Source organism: Ursus arctos, unplaced genomic scaffold (assembly GCF_023065955.2).
Source record: "Ursus arctos isolate Adak ecotype North America unplaced genomic scaffold, UrsArc2.0 scaffold_22, whole genome shotgun sequence".
Taxonomy (NCBI): Eukaryota; Metazoa; Chordata; class Mammalia; order Carnivora; family Ursidae; genus Ursus; species Ursus arctos.
In genome coordinates, this window is record NW_026622897.1 from 40,026,555 (window position 1) to 40,047,912 (window position 21,358).

At 42.6% G+C, this 21,358-nt stretch overlaps 1 pseudogene; it reads left to right on the forward strand.

Moving 5' to 3' along the window:
- The first annotated feature begins 12,071 nt into the window (after positions 1 to 12,071).
- On the forward strand, positions 12,072 to 20,285 carry LOC125281618 (tripartite motif-containing protein 43-like; annotated as a pseudogene).
- The last annotated feature ends 1,073 nt before the right edge of the window (positions 20,286 to 21,358 follow it).

A 21,358-nucleotide genomic window follows, 5' to 3' on the forward strand; every position in this document is an offset into this window, starting at 1 on the left:
TATGCTGGAAAGCACAAGGATGGAAGTTCAGGCTGCGGACTTGCTGCTGTGGCTTTTTGTGGTGTGTGGTGGGAGAAGGGAGTGGTGGGAAATGCAGGCGCTTCTGCCCCTGCAGCCCCAGTGCTTTGGGAAGGGGGCAGGATGGAACCTATGCAGCACCCTTGGCAAAGGCAATCTGCACGTTCTTAAAATATTAACATAAATTGACCAGAGAACCCAGAAATCCCACACCTAGGTGTGTACCCAAGAGAAATAAAAGCATGTCTGTACAAAGACCTGAACTCAAATATTCATAATAGCCTTAATTTTGACAGCTAAAAATGGGAGCCCTCAGATTTAAGAATAGCTCTTCATAATGTGATTTTGCTAAAAAAAAAAAAAAAAAAAAAAAAACCAAAAAAAAAAAACTTTTAAAAATTATTTTGGCTAGATTTTTTTTATAGAAATGATTCTGCTGATAATATGTACATATTCACATTTGCATTATGTGAATAAGATATGTTATGTTTTAATAAAACTACTTTTAATAAAGCTAGTAATACAAAGAAGAACCACCAGCCCTAGTAAAATATTTACCACCTGAAATCCATTCCTAGCTGCTAACAATTAAATATACTGAATAAATGTATAAGTTTTATGGAACATTAAATGATTTACCTTAAATCTCACCATTGCTCCAGTCACTTCCATTTTTGATTTTTTATGTCATTCTTTTTACCTATTAAGCAACTGACTCATTGGGAGCCTGGGTCATATTTCATTTTTCCACTATCATTCACTCTTCATCTTGCAAATATCATTACAAGGAAATATTCAGTTATGAAAGGTTTTCATGGTCAAATAATGCACTTGTTTCTGAAAATAATTGTAATAATGAGCAAAAGGGGAACGAGTACCCACATGATCCCAACAAAAAGTAATAGATCACATACACACTGCTAATGTGTGTCTTATTAATAACAGGTCTTATTCCCAAATATGTTGGGGATGAAAGAACATAAAGGGACAAATCAAGAGGTATAAATTAAAGGGAAAATAGAGGTCAAATTGCTATGACCAAAAATTAAACTAAATGTTATTTTGTAGATTTTCAGAGGCCAAAACAGGTAATTATTCACTTTAGATAGGCAATTTGCCTTTTGGCTTTTACATTCATCATTTCACCAATTTGTTTGCTATTAACAAGGTATGAGTGAAGGGTAAAAATTCTAGAGTAACCCTCCCAATAAAGCAGGTGTAGTGATGGAAATATATTCTGGGGAAACAAACTGAGGGCTTCAGAGGGGAGGGAGGTGGGGGATTGGGATAGGCCAGTGATGGGTATTAAAGAGGGCACATATTGCACGGAGCACTGGGTGTTATATGCAAATAATGAATCATGGAACATTACATCAAAAACTAAGGATAAACTGTATGGTGACTAACATAACAAAATAAAAATTATTATAAAATAAGAAATATATTTTTGGAAACAAATGATGTAAGTTTAAGGGAATATAGATTTCAGTTGAGAGAAAGAATTTCCATGCAGCTGCCCTAATACACCATTCCTCAATTTTTAGCTGCAGGAGTTCCATATCCAGCTTATGGCAAATTTTCTTCTTAAGAGTTCCCTCTCATGAGCCATTCTGGCTGTATATTCCTGGAGTTACTGACAAATATGCTTGTCCTCCCTTTCAGGTCTCTCTGTATGATTCTATTCCTCACGGAGACATGGAGGCATCTTCTAATAACCGGCTCTGATTGCTTCTCTCCTTAAATTCATAACCCAGCCAAGACATTGGGTCACTCAGAATATAAACCCATTTTTATTTCTTCTATTGAATCTCACTGATTCTCTGCCTCATGACAGATCAATCTGTTACGCCTAGGGCTTAGCCTTGCCAATTCACAGAGGCCTCAGAACTTTCTCCCTCCCCCCTCCTTTTCTGTACCAGGATCGAAATTCTTTTAATCAACCAATTTCACCCACTTATTAAGTTCTTGATGAAGTGCACATTGAGAGCCTCCCTGACAAGTGAATTCCTGACTCTTCTCTTCCAGCTCACATGTTTGCAAAGTAACCCCGCTGGGTGCTCAAGAGGTGGGTTTTGGAGCTATATGGGCTGGACTGCAATCCATTATTTAGCCCTACTTCTGAGATCTGGGGCATCCTTCATTCTCATCCCCACTCCCTGCTCCTCCTTTCCTCTTCCCTTCCTTACTGTTCTACAGAGTACTACCAGACTCTAACACATCATATGTTCTACTTAATTAATGTCAGATATATCTCATTCCCTGAATGAGATTTTTGGTTTTATAGTAAAGGGATTTCATGTGTCTTGTTTGCAGCTCTGTTTCCATTAACTAGAGTACACAAAATATAGATACAAATAAATGTGACATAGCTAATCCCATCCCTCTCTATTCCTCATCTTATTTCTTTCATTTTACTTGTCACATCTAACACTATATCATCTATTTTTATTTATTTTTTATTTTTTTAATGATTTTTTATTATATTATGTTAGTCCCCATACAGTACATCCCCGGTTTCCGATGTAAGGCTCGATGATTCATTAGTTGTGTATAACACCCAGTGCACCATGCAATACGTGCCCTCCTTACTACCCATCACCGGTCTATCCCATTCCCCCACCCCCCTCCCCTCTGAAGTCCTCAGTTTGTTTCTCATAGTCCATAGTCTCTCATGTTTCATTCCCCCTTCTGATTACCCCCCCTTTCTTTATCCCTTTCTTCCCCTACCGATCATCCTAGTTCTTATGTTCCATAGATGAGAGAAATCATATGATAATTGTCTTTCTCCGCTTGACTTATTTCACTTAGCATTATCTCCTCCAGTGCCGTCCATGTTGTAGCAAATGTTGAGAACTCGTTCTTTCTGATAGCTGAGTAATATTCCATTGTATATATGGACCACAACTTCTTAATCCAGTCATCTGTTGAAGGGCATCTCGGCTCCTTCCACAATTTAGCTATTGTGGACATTGCTGCTATGAACATTGGGGTGCATATGGCCCTTCTCTTCACTACGTCTGTATCTTTGGGGTAAATACCCAGTAGTGCAATGGCTGGATCATAGGGTAGCTCAATTTTTAACTTTTTAAGGGACCGCCACACTGTTTTCCAGAGTGGCTGTACCAACTTGCATTCCCACCAACAATGTAGGAGGGATCCCCTTTCTCCACATCCTCTCCAACAATTGTTGTTTCTTGCCTCGTCTATTTTTGCCATTCTAACTGGCGTAAGGTGGTATCTCAGTGTGGTTTTGATTTGAATTTCCTTGATGGCTAATGATTTTGAACATTTTTTCATGTGTCTGTTAGCCATTTGTATGTCTTCATTGGAAAAGTGTCTGTTCATATATTCTGCCCATTTTTTGATTTGTTTATTTGTTTCTCGTGTATTGAGTTTGAGAAGTTCTTTGTAGATCTTGGATACCAGTCCTTTATCTGTAGTGTCATTTGCAAATACATTCTCCCATTCCGTGGGCTGCCTCTTAGTTTTTCTGACTGTTTCCTTGGATGTGCAGAAGCTTTTAATCTTGATGAAGTCCCATAAGTTCATTTTATCTTTTGTTTCTCTTGCCTTTGGGGATGTGTCACGAAAAAGGTTGCCTTGGCCGATGTCGTAGAGGTTGTTGCCTATGTTCTCCTCTAGAATTTTGATGGATTCCTGTCTCACATCGAGGTCTTTCATCCATTTGGAGTTTATTTTTGTGTATGGTGTGAGAGAGTGGTCAAGTTTCATTCTCTTGCATGTAGCTGTCCAATTTTCCCAGCACCATTTATTGAAGAGACTGCCTTTTTCCCACCGGATGTTTTTTCCTGCTTTATCAAATATTAGTTGCCCAAAGAGCCGAGGGTCCATTTCTGGGCTCTCTATTCTGTTCCGTTGGTCTATGTGTCTGTTTTTGTGCCAGTACCATGCTGTCTTTGTGATCACAGCTTTGTAGTACAGCTCGAAATCCGGCATTGTGATGCCCCCAGCTTTGTTTTTCCTTTTCAACAGTTCCTTGGAGATTCGGGGCCTTTTCTGGTTCCATACAAATTTAAGGACTGTTTGTTCCAGTTCTTTGAAAAATGTCCTCGGTATTTTGATCGGGATAGCATTGAAAGTGTAGATTGCTCTGGGTAGCATGGACATTTTAACTATGTTAATTCTTCCGATCCATGAGCATGGAATATCTTTCCATCTTTTTATGTCTTCCTCAATGTCTTTCAGGAGTGATTTATAGTTTCTAGAATATAAGTCCTTTACGTCTCTGGTTAGTTAATTCCAAGGTAACGTATGTTTTTTGGTGCTATTGTAAATGGGATGGATTCCCTAATTTCTCTTTCTTCGGTCTCGTTATTCGTGTATAGAAATGCAACTGATTTCTGAGCATTTATTTTGTATCCTGCCACGGTACTGAATTGCTCTATAACTTCTAATAGTTTGGGAGTGGCTTCTTTTGGGTTTTCCATATAGAGTATCATGTCATCTGCAAAGAGAGACATTTTGACCTCTTCTTTGCCGATTTGAATACCTTTGATCCCTTTTTGTCGTCTGATTGCTGTTGCAAGGACTTCTAGTACTATGTTGAATAATAGTGGTGAGAGTGGGCATCCTTGTCGAGTTCCTGATCTTAAGGGAAAGGCTTCCAGCTTTTCCGCATTGAGAATAATATTTGCAGTAGGCTTTTCATAGATGGCTTTTATGAGATTGAGAAATGTACCTTCTATTCCTACACTCTGAAGGGTTTTAATCAGGAAAGGATGCTGTATTTTGTCAAATGCTTTTTCGGCATCGATTGAGAGGATCATATGGTTCCTGAGTCTTTTCTTGTTGATATGATGTATCACGCTGATTGATTTGCGAATATTGAACCACGCTTGCATCCCAGGTATGAATCCCACTTGATCGTGATGGATAATCCTTTTAATGTACTGTTGGATTCTATTAGCAAGTATCTTGTTGAGGATTTTGGCGTCCATATTCATTAGGGAAATCAGTCTGTAATTCTCCTTTTTGAGGGGGTCTTTGCCTGGTTTGGGGATCAAGGTAATATTGGCCTCATAGAATGAGTTTGGTAGCTTTCCTTCTGTTTCTATTTTTTGAAATAGCTTTAGGAGAATAGGTATTATTTCTTCTTTGAATGTTTGGTAGAATTCCCCAGGAAAACCGTCCAGGCCTGGAGTTTTGTTATTTGGAAGGTTGTTTATCACTGACTCAATTTCTTCATAATTAATTGGCCTGTTTAAGGAATCAATTTCTTCCGGTTTCAATCTTGGTAGTTTATAGGTTTCCAGGAAGGATTCCATCTCTTCCAGATTGCTTAGTTTATTGGCATATAGCTGTTGATAAAAATTTCTAATAATCCTTCCAATTTCAATGGTGCTCGTCATGACCTCTCCTTTTTCATTCATAATTTTAATAATCTGGGTCCTTTCTCTTTTCTTTTGGATAAGTCTTGCCAGTGGTCTGTCAATTTTATTGATTCTCTCCAAGAACCAGCTTCTAGTCCTGTTGATCTGCTCTACTGTACTTCTGGTTTCTGCTTGATTGATTTCAGCTCTAATTTTGGTCAACTGCTTCCTCGTGCGTGGATTAGGCCTGTCCCTCTGTTGCTGTTCCAGCTTCTTGAGGTGAGAATATAAAAACTGCATTTTAGGTTTTTCTATTCTTTTGAGTGAGGCTTGGATGGCTATGTATTTCCCCCTTAGGACTGCCTTTGCAGTATCCCATAGGTTTTGGACTGTTGTATTTTCATTCTCATTGGTCTCCATAAATTGTTTAATTTGATTTTTGATTTCCTGGTTTATCGAGTCATTCCTGAGCAGGATGGTTCTTAGTCTCCAAGTGTTTGAGTTTCTTCCAAATTTTTCCTTGTGGTTGAGTTCCAATTTCAGAGCGTTGTGGTCTGAGAATATGCAGGGGATAATTTCAATCTTTTGGTATCGGTTGAGACCTGTTTTGTGTCCCAGAACATGGTCTATTCTTGAGAATGTTCCATGGGCATTAGAATAGAATGAGTATTCTTTTGTTCTGGGGTGTAGTGTTCTATATATATCTATGAGGTCCAACTCATCGAGTATGGCATTCAAAGCCTTTGATTCTTTGCTTAGTTTTTGCCAGGGTGTTCTGTCTATTTCTGATAGTGGAGTGTTGAGGTCCTCCACTATTAATGTATTTTTATTTATATGTCTCTTTATTCTGGTTAAGAGTTGGCTTGTGTATCTTGCTGCTCCCCTGTTGGGGGCATATATATTTATAATTGTCATATCCACTTGTTGAATACTTCCCTTAAGAATAATATAGTGCCCTTCTGCGTCTCTAACTATAGTCTGTAGTTTAAAATCCAATTTATCTGCTATGAGAATTGCTACCCCAGCTTTCTTTTGAGGTCCATTTGCGTGAAAGATGGTACTCCATCCCCTTACTCTCAGTCTGAATGCATCTTTGGGTTCGAAATGAGTCTCTTGTAGACAGCAAATGGATGGGTCATTTCTTTTTATCCAATCTGCAACCCTGTGGCGTTTTATGGGATGGTTCAAACCATTTACATTAAGACTGATTACTGAGAGATATGATTTTAAAAATGCCATGTTGCCAGTAAAGTCTTTGTTTGTATTGGCTGTGACTTTCTGTTCTGTATCACTCTTGGGGCCTTTTTACTTTTATAGAACCCCCCGTAATATCTCCTGTAGGGCTGGTTTCGTGGTTACAAAATTGGTTAGTGACTGGCGATTCTGAAATGTCTTTATTTCTCCGTCAATTCTGAATGACAGCCTTGCTGGATAAAGGATCCTTGGCTGCATGTTTTCCTCTGAAAGAGCTTTAAATATGCTCCCCCAACCCTTTCTCTCATTCCAGGTCTGTGTAGACAGGTCTGACGTAATTCTGATGCTTTTGCCTTGGTACGTGAGAAATTTCTTTGCCCTGGCCGCTTTCAATACTGTATCCTTGCATCTAATATTTGCGAATTGCACTATGACGTGACGTGGCGTAGGTTTGTCATGGTTGAGCTTGGGAGGGGTCCTCTCTGCCTCTTGGACACGAATGTTTGTTTCCCTCGCTAGATTAGGGAAGTTTTCAGCTACAATTTGTTCAAATATCTCTTCTAGACCTCTGTTTTTCTCCACCCCCTCGGGGATGCCGATGATTCTAACATTGGATCGTTTCATTGAGTCAGTAATCTCCCGTAACCTACATTCGTGGGCGTGGATTTTTTTAAGACCATCTTCTATTTTCATTTTTTCCTCTATTAACCCATCCTCCAATTCACTAACCCGTTCCTCTGCTTCTGCGACCCTGGCCATCAGAGCCTCTAGTTTTGCCTGCATTTGGCTCATAGAATTTTTAATTTCTGTCAGATTCGCTCTCATTTCTGTCCTTAGGGATTCTATATTCTCAGTAACCTTTTCGTTAATAGTTTTTTCAATTCTACTCATCATTTTGACCATCGTTACTCTGAATTCCATTTCTGATAATTTGGTTACATCCATGTCCATTATTTCTGTGGCAGAGGCCACAGACTCACTGTCTTTTCTTTGCTGGGGGGGGGGGGCTTCTCCTTCTTGTCATTCTGATGAGAAGAGGTTGTGGGGTTTCCAGAGCCCAAATTAGTGACTGGGTGCCAGGCCGTGCCCCTTGTTTTATAGGGATCTTAGGGATGTGGGCTTCTTCTTTAAAGATTTTATTTATTTATTTATGTGGCAGCCAACCAGCGAGAGAGGGAACAGAAGCAGGGAAGTGGGAGAGGAAGAAGCAGGCTCCCAGCGGAGGAGCCCGATGAAGGACTCCTTTCCGGAACGGCGGGATCACTCCCTAAGCCGAAGACAGGTGCTCAATGACTGCGCCACCCAGGCGCCCGGGTTGTGGGCTTCTTGATTTTTCAGCCTGCCTTCTGTGTTCTGGGGGAGGGGCCTGCCGCGCCGATACTCAGGCAACCCTGTTTGGGTAGAGTCTCCGTGTCCCCTGCGAGGGGGGATGGCGATGGGCACTCCCTGAGCCGGTATTTCCAGGCTTTTGTTCTCTGGCGGCTTTCCCTGGCGGTTTGCTGTGCCTCTTCTGAGAGTCAGAGCAGCAGCGGCCGAATTTCAGCCTCTGTCACAGAACAGAGGGATTGCGGCCCATTCTCTACTAATGTTCTGGCCACTTTAACTCTGTTACTGTTGGTGCTGCTCAACCCTGCAGCGTCCCGGGATGTGCGCCCCACACCCGGCGTCCCAGCCCTCACTTCCAGGGCCGTCGCGTCTCTGTCCTTTGTGTTTCTAACGCCGCCAGCGGCCAGCCGCCCCGCACGCGCTCCGGGAAGCTCCCGGTCTCAGTCTGGATCCAGTGAGCACACCGGGATTCCAGTGTTCCGCGAGATGCCTGGTGGCGCGTGCACCCAGCTCACGGTCTCAGTCTGCTGTTCTACAGGTGCCGTCCGCGAGCCCCGCCCGCTCTCCCGTGCAAGTGGCTACCGCTTCCTGGTGCCCCGAATGCGGCGGCTCCCTCCCCCTTCCATTTATCTTCCGATATCTGTGCACAGTTTCATGGCTCACCGCTTCGTACCTCAATACTCAGCGCTGGAGATGTTCATTTGTAGAGATCCAGATGCGTCTTCCTGCGTCTCAGGCTGGTTCCGTGGTTGTTTAGGCTGGTCTGGTACCTATCCAGCTTGACTCGGAGGACCGGCTGAAAACGGTGTCTCCTACTCCTCCGCCATCTTAACTCCTCCTCCATATCATCTATTTTTAGTTATCAATTTCTGTGCCTTCCACTGATATGTGGAATTGGTGATGGCAATGGCACTACTGCATCATCAGCACCTGCAGGAATATCTACACTTAGGATGAACTCGTTACATGTTATTCAATGAATGATTAGATCTCAATGAGTACATGTAAGTCTATCTGGTGATGTGTTTCAGATGTATTATTTAGAGAGCATGTTTTAGAAACCATTTGTGAGCCAAGTCGACTAGCAGAGATAATTGGAGGAATTCATAGGAGATACTAAAGGCTTGAGTTAAGGAATTAGGAACGTGGAGGACAAGATACACCTGAGAGATACAGGGGCTGACATGATATGGGAGCTGAGGAAGAAAACAGTGTCTAGACCAAATCTCGGTTTTCCAGTATGAGTAAGGGAGTGGGTGGCAGTCCCAATAACTGAAATTAGGAAGACAAGATGAGGAGAACCTCTCAAGGAGGAAACCTAATGGACCCTTTTAGATGGGGTACTTAGATGGAGGGAGAGAGAATTTACATCTGCCTGCGATGCAGATGGCTGCATGGATCTGCATCTCAGAAACAAAAATAATGAAACAAGAAACAGGATTTGGGAGTCCTGAGCATTGCTTCTTAAAATCAGGGGGCATATAGGAAGAGAAATGAAAACAGAATATTTAATGAAGTGAAATAATTTGTTTTTATTTTTGCCTATTGACGATCACTCTCTCTGAGATATCATTCTGCGATAGTATCTACTGCTGACTAAAAAGGAGAATGTTTGAAAGAGGCTCATAAAATACAAATTCTGCTGAGGTAGAAAACCTTATAATCGTGCTTGCCTGAGCTTGTTGGAAATTGCCTAACATGTCTTCTTACCATAACTTTCATGATTTTCCCTTGACCAAATGTATATATTGACTCTAGGATATTTAAATCTTTCAAATATCTAGCATTTGCTGACTATGCGGATATTGATTATAATAATGGGAGTAGCTCAGTATGCCATGGAAAGATATGCGGAATAACTATGAAAGTATACAAGGCTTTACACAAGAGACAGGAAAATCTACTGTGTCTACAATTTTCTATACACCAGGGGAACCAACATGTGCGTACCACAAAAACTAAGAGAGGGGTCATTTTCACAAAAAGAAAACAAAAGGGGGTGGGGGAGGTAGAATGTCAAATGTCCTAATAGAGAAGATAAATCTGTCAGGGTTGTATTAGTCAGGCATCAACCTTAATGGGGGAGTGGGGGTCAGAATGGGCAGGAGAAGGAAGGGGAGAGGAAGAGGATGAAGGAGAGCTGGAGGGAGAGAGAATTTACAAGGATTGACTTCTACAAGAACTATAGAATTAGCTAAGCAAATCTGAGAATGGAGGGGCAATCTTTCAGGGAGGGAAAGCAGGAGCAGTTTAGAACCTTCCATAGGCAGTCTGGAGCAATTGGAGCAATGTAGACCCCCCAATTGCTCTTTGGAATTTTATTCAGGGAATTCCCAAACCTTTCCTTGAAAGGCCTTTGTTGGGGGTGCCTGGGTGGCTCCATTGGTTAAGTGTCTGCCTTAAGTGTCAGCTCAGGTCATGATCCTGGGTCCTGGAATGGAGGCCCATGTCGGGCTCCCTGCTTGGTGGGGAGCCTGCTTTACCCTCTGCTGCTCCCCCTGCTTATGCTCCCTTGCTCGCTCGCTCTCTGTCAAAGAAATTAAATAAATAAATAAATAAATAAATAAATAAATAAATAAAAGTAAATAAAGACTTCTGTTGATTCAGTCAGATCCACCTGGATAATCACCCTGGTTTGGAGTCTTTTAAGGACTTTCATTACATCTGCCAAATCCCTTCACAGCAGCACCTAGATTAGGATCTGCTTCGATAACTGCAAGAGATTTGAAGATGCTAAGAAGTCCTTAAACCCCTCCCTTATATCCCTGTAGTTTAGCCTAACCAGACTGACACATCAAGAAACATCACAAGGCTTTATGCTGTTAAATATAAGAAAGTATAAGGAGTGCCTGGGTGGCTCAGTCGGTTAAGCATCCAACTCTTGATTTCTGCTCAGGTCATGATCTCAGGGTCCTGAGATGGAGCTTCAGCTCCACATTGAGCTCCTTGCTGAGCATGGAGCCTGCTTGAGATTCCCTCTTTCTCCCTCTGCCCCTCCCCGCTGCTGGCACTCTCAAGCAGTCTCTCTCTCTCTTAAAACAAACAAAAATAAAGGAAAGTGTTTCAATCGACACTTAACTATGTAGAACCATCTACCAAAAGAACGTCCTGATACAATCTGTGACTGAATAATTGCATTGCTTTAGTCAACGTTTCTTATGTCATGCTCATAATATTGTAACACAAATAATGCGATTGAAATCCTGGTTTCATAAATCACCCACTTGGAGCTTGATTGATATCGGTGTATTGTTATTTTCAATTTCATATCCTTCAGAGTATGCATTGCTTTGTAATTGTGGTTGCCATGTGGATGCAGTGGTTTTTAAAGCATTAATAAATCACTTCGTTAAAACACACATCCACAAGATATCATGCACTAAACCTCCATTTATCAATATCTTCCTTTATATAATGTGTTAATTATTATATAATATTTTAAAGTTATTCTCCATATTGTAGACCTTTCAAGTTATTTAGTTATTCGGCTATTGAAAGTAGGAAATTGCCTCTTGATGTTCTGAGAAAAATTTTAAGAACAAGGTGCATAATAAATAGGGGCCCAGAGAATGGGCCTATAAGCAAGTGCAGCAGAACCACCCAGCAGTTAGGGAGGGCATAAGGAACCTGGGTGGGTGAGGAAGACCAGAAGCACATTTAAAAAAGGAACCAGGGGTGCCCGGGTGGCTCAGTCGGTTAAGCATTTTTTAATACGTTGGGTTGTGGGTGGGGAGGTTTTCATCAGTTTTTCTAAGTTTTTATTTAAATTCCAGCTAGACAGTTGTATTTTCGAGAGCAACCAATGGCAAAGTTAAGAGCACAGACATTGGAGGCTGATACCTTAGTTCAAAAGTCATTGAAATATCTCATGGCTCAGTTTTTTTTCATTGGAAATACTGGATTATTAAAGTTTCTGTATGTAAAGAAGAGAGAACTCATTTATATGGAAATCACGCTCGCAGTAAGGGCTCAGTAACTGTAAACTCTTAGGACTAGCACTGACAAATGAAAAGACTGGCAAAGTGACATTTAGGTGACATGTTCCAGGCCACACAGCAACACTGGATCCCAAGTATGGTAGACTGCAATGTCCCCAGCATTAATCCTTTTCTAGTCCAGAACACCAACTTGATTCAATCAACAAGGTTACTTTATTGGTTTCTCACAATACGTCCAGCAAGTATATTTGGTGGTGGAAAGACAATGGAGACTCTGCAATCCAGCGTGGGACAAGAACAGCTGAAACAGAAAGCAGCGCAATCTTGTGTGATGATGAAATGGGGACAGACAGACGGTAAGGGGCATGTGTTCACATACTGTTCTTCTGTCCTCCTGACAAGGAGAACAAAGGCAAGAGAAATGTAGCCCTATTTAAGTCTCCTTCCAACTTGCAGCCCACTGATAAGTCCCTGAGTCATGCAAGCGTGTCATTGCTCAAGAAACTCATGGCTGCCTTAATGTTATGTTTTGTTGGAGACTGAAAGCAACCATATCTTAATAGCTAGCCCTCCAATTCCTGGAGACTTTGCTTTTAACAGGCACCTATGACCTAGAAACTTACTTGAGCCCTAACCTCCACTAACTAAAAAGTATATAATCAGTCACTCCTCACAATCACAGTGCGGCTCCTCCTGCCCACAGGTCCTGTCCCAACAGGTATTTAAAAAAAAAAAAAAAGCATCCTTTGGCCTTGAAAAGGTCTTAAGAATTCTTTCTTGACCCTTTGCTTGGCAGCCCCATATCACTGCCATCCCATCCAATCCCATCCTTCAAGGCCCAAGTGGTGATCTTAAATGCAAATAAGTGTATGACCACCCCGAGTATAACCACACACGCAGGTCCCTTGCCAAACAGTCTCTTCACTTCCCGCCTCCCCACCCAGATGCACTTTCCTGAAGACAAAACTCCATGGTGTCAGCTCAACCTGTATAATCTGTTTTGGACCCCCGCCTTCAAATCCTGGAAATGTGAACTTTGGATTCCCTCGCTGTCCCTGACTATTACAGCAAACTTCCCTTCAGATAAGATCATGGTCTCATGATCGTTAGATTTCTTCATTCGCATGTTTGGTGAACTTATCCCTGATATGCAGCCAACCTGTTACCCTCTGAGAATACAGTGGTGGGCATATGAGGCACTTCCTTTCTCCATCCCTTGTCATTTATACTACAGGAAAGCCGAAAGGCCCAGCTATACTGGGCTCACTAAAGCAATGTCCTGTCCTTGTGCAGAGGGTCAGGATGATTCCTGTCAAATTGGGTTTTTGCCCCTGAGGCAAATCGATCCATGTGTGGGATAAACTACATCAAGAGGAAGAAACTGGGTTGCAGACCACATGGGAGTCTCAGATAACCAGGCCCATGTCTGACGTACAAACCCCCTGTTCCTGTGTTTGGACCATGAGGTTCCAATCACACTCATCTGTTTTGGCAATCTCAAAATGGGTAACCAATGATGGCACACATATTCTAGGTGAAAGGCCCACAAGAGATTCTGATGTCTAAGAAGATGGAATGAATGAAGTGACAAAATTCTGGGTTTCAAGACATCTTTATTTGAACAGCAGGTTACATCCAAGTAGAAAAAGCAGAAAAGGCAATCAGCTAACATTCATTGGCTTTGATGGACTGGCACTCCCTCAGGTACCAGGTTCCTGGGTGTCCCAGGTCAGGCTCTTGACTTAGCCCTCATCTGTGGCCAGAGCACATGAAAGGCCTGACAGGAGATTTCAAGCAGCCCTCGTGGTACCTCCAAATGATCCAATGCTTTGCCACATCCACAAAAATCAAACTTCCAGCGTCAAAATCAAGGAACACACCAACCTTGCCCTGAGGTTTCTCTGTGAACACAGGAGACAGAGGGCTGGTGGCCCAGAGCCTGTAACCACCATCCTCCTTTACACACGTAAGGAGGAATGTGCCACTCAATTCTTCCAATGGGCCAATGTTCCTCATCCAGGAATTGTCACTGAAGCCTTCACAGACACCCACAGCGCAGTCCCAGGAGTCACCTCTAATTCCCAGTAATGTTTGCCGCTACTAAAGCACTGGTTTCCCCATGATGCAAAGTAGTCAGATGTTCCAGGAACCAAGGATGCATACAAATGGTCACAGTCATACCTCAATCTTCTCGCGTCTTCAAATAGCTTCATATCGTGATTGGTTATCACCCTGCTGAATGTCACATTGACTGTCAAAAGGAAAATTCCAGTCGAAATCAATGGGAACAATACAATGGTTCCAGAGAGAAGAAAGAAAGTCTATCTACAGTCTCACTGGAAAAAAAAAAAAACAACATTCCAACATTAGAAGGGCAATTCTGACTGCAGAATTTTGGATCCAGATGTTGCCAGCACATCTCTCAGACAAATACCTCCTTAAAATGGGGGGGAAAACCAAAACCAAAACCAAAACCACCTTCCTAAAAATTCAGAGATCATGAAGAAGGTCCTATGGACTTCTGGCTGCTTATTTTGCCCAACACGGGAAAGTCTGGACACCTAAGCCTTGTCTTCAAGCCCACAGCAATATAACTTAGCTCGACCACCCCTTAGGCTGGATAAATGGTGGTATCCCTTCATCAGGATATCACTACATTCCAGTTAAGCACGTTGACACTGAAGAGGAAAACCTTAAGATGACTTCCTAGATGTGGCTTCTTACAATGTTCTGCCTATGATATCTTCTTCTATCTGAGGTCTCCTCTTCCTCTCTGCTAAATTAAACCTCTGGGCACTCTCTTACTTTTAATGCAGGAGAGAAGGATAGGGAGCTGGGAGTAATGGTGTTGGCTAGGCAGCTAGGACAATTTTCTACATATCTTAGAGATCTGTTGTGACTTGGCTTTCCATTTTGTTTCCTCTGCAAAATCAAGCCTATTCTGCTCAAGATCCAGTGTATTATGGAGTCACACCCTGAATCACATTTTGCTTAGGCCTCTGTATTTCCCCAGGACAGTGGAATAAACACATCTTCTTCTCTTCCCTCAGAAGCTTGGACACAGCCTTGGCAGAACCCATCCAGAAAGAATTCATCTGCCCTGTCTGCCTGAATACCTTTACAGACCCAGTGACTATATGCTGGGGGCACAGGTTCTGTAGATCCTGTCTCTACCTTTTCTGGGAGGCAGCTGAAATCCCCTTACCAATGTCCTGTATGCTGTGAACCATCCTAGGAGAGAGAGTTCAAAATCAACATTGTTCTTAAGAATCTAGTGTACATTGCCAGGAAAGGCAATCTGAGGGAATTCTTGTGCTCTGAGGAACAGATGTGTGGGACCCACAAAGAGACAAAGATGATCTTCTGTAGAGAGGAGGAGAGCCTGCTCTGTCAGCTCTGTTCTGACTCCCCAGAGCAAAGGCTCACAGATACTACTCTATTAAAGAGGCTGTTGAAGAACAACAGGTATGTGATGGCTCTGGGAGCACTTTGAAAAGTGGAGACAAGATGGCTAAGGGATTGTAAGGACATGAGGGGCATGAGGGCTCCTCAGTCCTCTCATGAATGCCAGGTATTAGGTAAGCACGATGAGGCTGTGAAGACACCAGTCTACTACTCTTTATGGGAGGGTGATTAAGTTAATGGTCATGATTTAATTGACAGGACAGAAGGCATCATGCTCAAGGCAGTGCAAAGTCCTCTTCTTGAGAAAGAGCCACTGGCTATGAAAACTTCAAAAGTACAGAAAGGTTTTTTATAGGCTATGTATTTCCCAGCAGCAGACACAGATGGGATAAAGTGCATTGGAATGAGCAAGGGACAAACATCACTAGGAGCATATTGGGCTGCAAGATGCCACATGTTCTGAAAAGTGGCTGTGCTAAGTAAAATGCTGACCATTTTCTCAGGTAGATGACATGACATTGTGTGGTTCTACAGTTCAATCTAAAATTTGATCACTACAGAGGGCAAATGGGCAAATGATGATCCTTCTGCTCTCCCTGAAGTACATTTATCTAACATCCCTCGGTTATTCTCTCCACAATTGGAGTTCTGAAACCAAAATGCTGCTCTGGTGCTAAAGTCCATAGTTCTTTTACAGGAAAAGCTCTCTGATGAGATGAGATCTTTATGGAAAAACATCCAAGGAATCCAGGAGAGTCTCAATAAATATGGCAGAATGACTGTGCCTTCGATGGTAAGTATGAGAGTGCATTTCCCCCTCAATCAGGTTGAGACAGAGGATGTAGGAACTTAGCCATTAGGAACTTGAGCTAAATCATCATGTGTCATGAAATTCTGTGAATGGGTTGAGCAGTGGGAGGAATGATCAATCCGCCGATTCAATGGAAGGCGGCATGCCTCTTAGGATTCTTAGAATCTGCTATGCCAGTAACTACCAAAAAACCATGAGGAGAATGTGCAACAAGTGCTAAGCTGGGAGGAACAGAGCATGATCTGGACCAATTCAGTAGCCATCATTCAGGCTCTGAGGACAAATTCCTCAGGGCGAAGGCCAATCTAAGTTCTCAAGGTCAAGTACATGTGAAAAATCCACAGATATTTCAGGCAGAGATTTCTGTATGTCAAACCCTCTAGGTATTAAAGAGCATATCCTTGGGGACTGCGGGTATTTCCATCTGATTTCTCCAGTGAGTCTGGGGATAGAAAGGAAACCTGAACAGCAATTTAATAAGTGTGCCCCTCATGGTGAAAATTGATAGTACTGGAGATAGAGAACGACACATGTTCAAGTAGGAGAAAATGTAACACGTTTAAAAAATAAAATAAACCAAGGAAAAGGAGCAATGGAAAAGCTGAAGCAGAGAGTGACCCCATAAATCCTGGGTGGAAAGGTGCAAAGGAGTAAGGACTAGTGTCCTTGAAAAGAATATGGAGGATGCCCTCCTAACAGAAGATAGAGCTATGAGGACGGACATCCATTTTGAGGGCAGGTGGTGAGGATTTTAGGAAGATCCTTTCTGGGAGCTTCTAATCCTGCAACATTGCCATGAAGGAAGAGAGAAATGTCAGGCTGTGGAGGAGGGAGGTTTGAGACTGGAAATACATTTCCTAAGGTAACCCAGAAAGCAGAATATTGCATATAATGATTTGAGTCACCCATACGTCTCAGTGGCTTGCCTGTAGTCTTTCAGATTGGAGAGGATGGGTATGAAAGATATCAATGACAAGCTTTTCTCTAATTTCAGGAACTCATGAAGTGGATGCAAGTGGTTTGAGGGAATGTGTGGGTTTGGCTTTTGGAATAATTTTGAAAGAATGGAAAACAAATGGAGGGGGGAATGAATGGTTTCTGAGAAGGGAGAGTTCATGAATTTAGGATGTATGGAGCCCAGTGGTAGAGCAAACTGGATGCCATTTAAGCGGCCAGGGATGAGACTGACCTAAGTATTCAATCTACTTAACCCATGTCCTTGCAGCATTTTGTGACTCAACATGAAAACGTCATTCCTGCTCATGAGACACCATGTCCAGTTCTCATAGAAGAAAGTGAAACTTTAGAATGCCTCTGAGAAGAGGGCAATGAGATATGTGACCAATTCTGGAGGAATCAAGGTCATCTGACCAATTGTATGAGGTACCTATAAGAAATGTACATGGAGCTGGTGGCTATGTGCCAAAAGCCAGATGGGAAGCTCCTCCAGGTAAGAACTGTGGCTCACCTTTGACTTCCATGCTTTACTGCTTAGCAAAGTTGTATTCTTCCATGTCTTGCACCTCTGGTGGGAGTCTATATCAACTGCAATTCCTATCCTAGTCATGAACAAGGAAGCCTCATGGGACTCAATAGGGAGATTTCCCCAGGGAATAATCCCTTCTCAAATTCTTCTTGTGGAGCTTGCTTCTCCAAGAGCCGAAAGACGCAACTTACTCAATAGATGTCAAATTTCCTGTCTCCAATTGGGAAGTGTGGGGAAATTTGGGAAAAGCTCACCTACTTCCTGCTTCAGTAGGGAAGTCCTAGGTTTAAATTGCTCTTAATTTGGGACATACTACCCTTGGGGACAAGCCCAGGAAAGGCTACTTTGCAGACAGCTGAGGGTTGCAGCAGTGCACAGTCAGTACTTTTGTCCTCTCTTTACACTGAGGGTTCTAAATTCATCAAGAATTTCCATTCTGTCTATCTGTTACAGTGGGATTATCTTTAGGGAGGAAAAGGAGAAAGGAAAAGGGGTTAACAGAACAGTGTGTGGGTGGTGGGGGTGGTGATTATTACTTTTTCTGATGTTTCCCAAACCCAAAGACTGGCAGAAGAATGTCCTATGCCTGAAGTATTTTCTCTATTTTCTTGACAGGAATTAGGAGACCCTTTGGCAAGGTGAGTTTGGACATCCGTGCTACCTAGGGCAGGGTGAGGCTGTGGAAGAGCTCAAGCTCTGCACTTCTGTCCAAGCAAAGACATCATTGCTGGACTATACCCAGTTGCTTATGTATGCCCATGTTTGTGCATGTTTTGCTGAGTGTGATTTCTTGTGCTCCTTTATCAGAAGTTAGACTTCCTTTCTCCTTGTGGCTGAGGAAAGTACTCAATACAGAAGTTTCTAGAACCAGCTATGTGGTTTTAGATTCACAGTTGTATACCTATTGGAAGCAGAAAGACTAATTTTCCCAGTGATTTGGTGAGACAGGCAAGAGCACCTCGGAGAGATGAGGGTGGGCAGAAGCAGGCAAAGAAGAAAAATGGTTCCCCAAGAATGGTACAGTCTTATCCCATGATTGTGGAGGAAAGGATGCTGATGAAGAATGGTTGGCTGAAGGGTGATGACTTTGTCAACCACTGTGTTTCTAAGAAGTCTCAGACACCAGAAAGACTAAGCTCATCTTCCTCCTTACAGGATTAAGAGAAATCAGCCAAACCTGCCTCCACATGTGCAGCCACAACTCAGGGCACGAGGGACTGGTGGACAGGCTAAGCAGCTTCCTAGGTGAGTGTCAGCCCAACAGCCCCACTGGCAAGGCCACCATGCCAGGCCCTTCAATCATGGTTTTCTGTGGACAGTCTTTTAAAGAGGAACCAGAGTAGGTGTGTGTATATTGATACGTGGTTCAGGCCCTACTAGGTTATACATTTGATAAATTACTTATAAAATGGGAAAGCAAGTGTGTTCCAGAAGAGAGCACCTTGAGCCCTAGAAACTATCACATGCAGTCTCACTTGCTCACCCAGTCATAGAAAAGTAGATGTGAATTCAAGACATTTCAATTTCAAAGAAAGTACAGTTAGTCTTTGAAAATCTTTTTGCTTTAAAAAGTTTCCTAGTAATTGCATTAGTTTCCATTTATGCAGTGAGGAAAAGTGCATAAGCATAAAATCATGCTTCAGTGAAGAAACAAAGAATTTATGAAATATAACAATAAAGCAAAAAGGTGGTTGATGACGTCATATCATACAGATATCCATGGAAAACTTAAACCCAGAGATTTAATTTAGCAGAGAGGAAGAGAAGACCTCAGATGGAAGTAGATATCATAGGCAGAACATTGTAGGAAGCCACATCTAGGAAGTCATCTTAAGGTTTTCCTCTTCAGTGTCAACGTGCTTAACTGGAATGTAGTGATATCCTGATGAAGGGATACCACCATTTATCCAGCCTAAGGGGTGGTCGAGCTAAGTTATATTGCTGTGGGCTTGAAGACAAGGCTTAGGTGTCCAGACTTTCCCGTGTTGGGCAAAATAAGCAGCCAGAAGTCCATAGGACCTTCTTCATGATCTCTGAATTTTTAGGAAGGTGGTTTTGGTTTTGGTTTTGGTTTTTCCCCCCATTTTAAGGAGGTATTTGTCTGAGAGATGTGCTGGCAACATCTGGATCCAAAATTCTGCAGTCAGAATTGCCCTTCTAATGTTGGAATGTTGTTTTTTTTTTTTCCAGTGAGACTGTAGATAGACTTTCTTTCTTCTCTCTGGAACCATTGTATTGTTCCCATTGATTTCGACTGGAATTTTCCTTTTGACAGTCAATGTGACATTCAGCAGGGTGATAACCAATCACGATATGAAGCTATTTGAAGACGCGAGAAGATTGAGGTATGACTGTGACCATTTGTATGCATCCTTGGTTCCTGGAACATCTGACTACTTTGCATCATGGGGAAACCAGTGCTTTAGTAGCGGCAAACATTACTGGGAATTAGAGGTGACTCCTGGGACTGCGCTGTGGGTGTCTGTGAAGGCTTCAGTGACAATTCCTGGATGAGGAACATTGGCCCATTGGAAGAATTGAGTGGCACATTCCTCCTTACGTGTGTAAAGGAGGATGGTGGTTACAGGCTCTGGGCCACCAGCCCTCTGTCTCCTGTGTTCACAGAGAAACCTCAGGGCAAGGTTGGTGTGTTCCTTGATTTTGACGCTGGAAGTTTGATTTTTGTGGATGTGGCAAAGCATTGGATCATTTGGAGGTACCACGAGGGCTGCTTGAAATCTCCTGTCAGGCCTTTCATGTGCTCTGGCCACAGATGAGGGCTAAGTCAAGAGCCTGACCTGGGACACCCAGGAACCTGGTACCTGAGGGAGTGCCAGTCCATCAAAGCCAATGAATGTTAGCTGATTGCCTTTTCTGCTTTTTCTACTTGGATGTAACCTGCTGTTCAAATAAAGATGTCTTGAAACCCAGAATTTTGTCACTTCATTCATTCCATCTTCTTAGACATCAGAATCTCTTGTGGGCCTTTCACCTAGAATATGTGTGCCATCATTGGTTACCCATTTTGAGATTGCCAAAACAGATGAGTGTGATTGGAACCTCATGGTCCAAACACAGGAACAGGGGGTTTGTACGTCAGACATGGGCCTGGTTATCTGAGACTCCCATGTGGTCTGCAACCCAGTTTCTTCCTCTTGATGTAGTTTATCCCACACATGGATCGATTTGCCTCAGGGGCAAAAACCCAATTTGGCAGGAATCATCCTGACCCTCTGCACAAGGACAGGACATTGCTTTAGTGAGCCCAGTATAGCTGGGCCTTTCGGCTTTCCTGTAGTATAAATGACAAGGGATGGAGAAAGGAAGTGCCTCATATGCCCACCACTGTATTCTCAGAGGGTAACAGGTTGGCTGCATATCAGGGATAAGTTCACCAAACATGCGAATGAAGAAATCTAACGATCATGAGACCATGATCTTATCTGAAGGGAAGTTTGCTGTAATAGTCAGGGACAGCGAGGGAATCCAAAGTTCACATTTCCAGGATTTGAAGGCGGGGGTCCAAAACAGATTATACAGGTTGAGCTGACACCATGGAGTTTTGTCTTCAGGAAAGTGCATCTGGGTGGGGAGGCGGGAAGTGAAGAGACTGTTTGGCAAGGGACCTGCGTGTGTGGTTATACTCGGGGTGGTCATACACTTATTTGCATTTAAGATCACCACTTGGGCCTTGAAGGATGGGATTGGATGGGATGGCAGTGATATGGGGCTGCCAAGCAAAGGGTCAAGAAAGAATTCTTAAGACCTTTTCAAGGCCAAAGGATGCTTTTTTTTTTTTTTTAAATACCTGTTGGGACAGGACCTGTGGGCAGGAGGAGCCGCACTGTGA